The sequence below is a fragment of the Talpa europaea genome (genome assembly GCF_964194135.1).
Source record: "Talpa europaea genome assembly, chromosome: 12".
NCBI classification, from domain to species: domain Eukaryota; kingdom Metazoa; phylum Chordata; class Mammalia; order Eulipotyphla; family Talpidae; genus Talpa; species Talpa europaea.
Window position 1 is genome coordinate 12,147,738 of NC_140079.1, and position 1,386 is coordinate 12,149,123.

The 1,386-nt window shown below is 41.6% G+C and overlaps 1 pseudogene across 1 annotated transcript; it reads right to left on the reverse strand.

The window, feature by feature from the left end:
* Positions 1-658: 658 nt before the first annotated feature.
* LOC311181384 (large ribosomal subunit protein uL23-like) lies at positions 659-1,153 on the reverse strand (annotated as a pseudogene). Its single transcript has 2 exons — positions 962-1,153; positions 659-853 (listed from the first exon to the last, which is right to left on the reverse strand). The product of its transcript is annotated as a large ribosomal subunit protein uL23-like (transcript).
* Positions 1,154-1,386: the final 233 nt, after the last annotated feature.

Below are 1,386 nucleotides of genomic sequence, written 5' to 3' on the forward strand. Positions count from 1 at the left end.
TGTTTGTATAATCTCAAATATTAGTTTCCTAGTTATTGGAATATCCATTCTCACACTGACAAATATTGAAATAGTTAAAAAAAAAAAACCCTAAAGTTCTGAACTTCTAAATCTCTCTCTAGGGCTCTTGCCATTAAGCACAAGTCTGTAGCATTCCTAAGTCCAGCAATCCCATGTTAACATCACAGAGAGCCTTTATTGCCACTTGATCAAGGCACTATCCAGGGTCATCCAGCTTCTTGAACTGAGGTGAGATGACTTCTGGCCTCCAACATGCTTTAGTGTTGAAAGTGCAATTTTCCCTTTCCAGGGTGTCTGCATTTGGCTCTTATGTCCTCTAGCTCTTGCTTCAGCTGATTCCTGGGCTCCCCTGGGCATTTATCAATGTTTTCTTCATTGCCATCTGGATTCTGGCATCACCTTCCTTATTTTGACATACTAACAACAACATATTCATGCAAAGCCTTTTTGTCACATGTGGCAGATTTTACAGAGTTGAGAAAAATTAAAAAATAGAGTTTGCCCTGCTGACCCCATAGCAGCTAGAACTGAAGAATGGGCATCCCTGTTCTATAATCATGGGGTGGATTGCCCAGGTGCTCAGTCATTTTCTCTACTTTCTGTCTCCTCCCACCACCACCAGTTGTTTTTTTTTTTATTAATGGTGAAAAAAAATTATATTTAGAATTAGCCAGCTGCACTCAGTTTCGATGATCCCAATTTTGTTGGCAACATACAAAGCATTGTAATCAGGAGCCAATCAAACATACGCCTTCTCTCCATGGACCTTGGCCATGTCAAGGTCATTGAGCTTCTTCACAGCCTGTGTGATCTGGTGCTTGTGCCTAGAAGTCTACCATGAGCACAAGTGTGATGTCTTCTCTCTTCTTCGTGGCTGACTTGGTAGTCAGTGGAACTTGATGATGGCAGAGGGGGACAGGCTTGTTTCTCCTGGGGGCACTCTTCCCAGGATGTTTGTGGTGCTTTCCAAGTCACGGTGTTTGGGCCTCCGGAAGGTGGCTGCCATGCGGATCTTCCTTTCCTTGTTTCTCACATGCCTTTCAGCACACTTTCTGGCCTTCAAGGCTTTGGCTTTAGTGTTGGCTTTGGGAGGGGCAGGAGCTTCCTTTTGTACTTTCAGTGCTATCTTCATGAAAAGCCATTTTTAAAATGTAGAGTAATTCTACCCTCCATTTTTTCAGCCCCTGAATGCTCCAAAATATTTCCCTTTTTTTAAAGACCATTTATTCCTAAATGAAACTTTACTACAATTATTAAAAAAACAAAAAACAGCATTTCTTTTACCACCCACCAACTATACCACATGTTCTAATGAGTACACAAGAGAAAACGTGCTCTTAAAGAGTAGCTAGTCTACAAAACTTG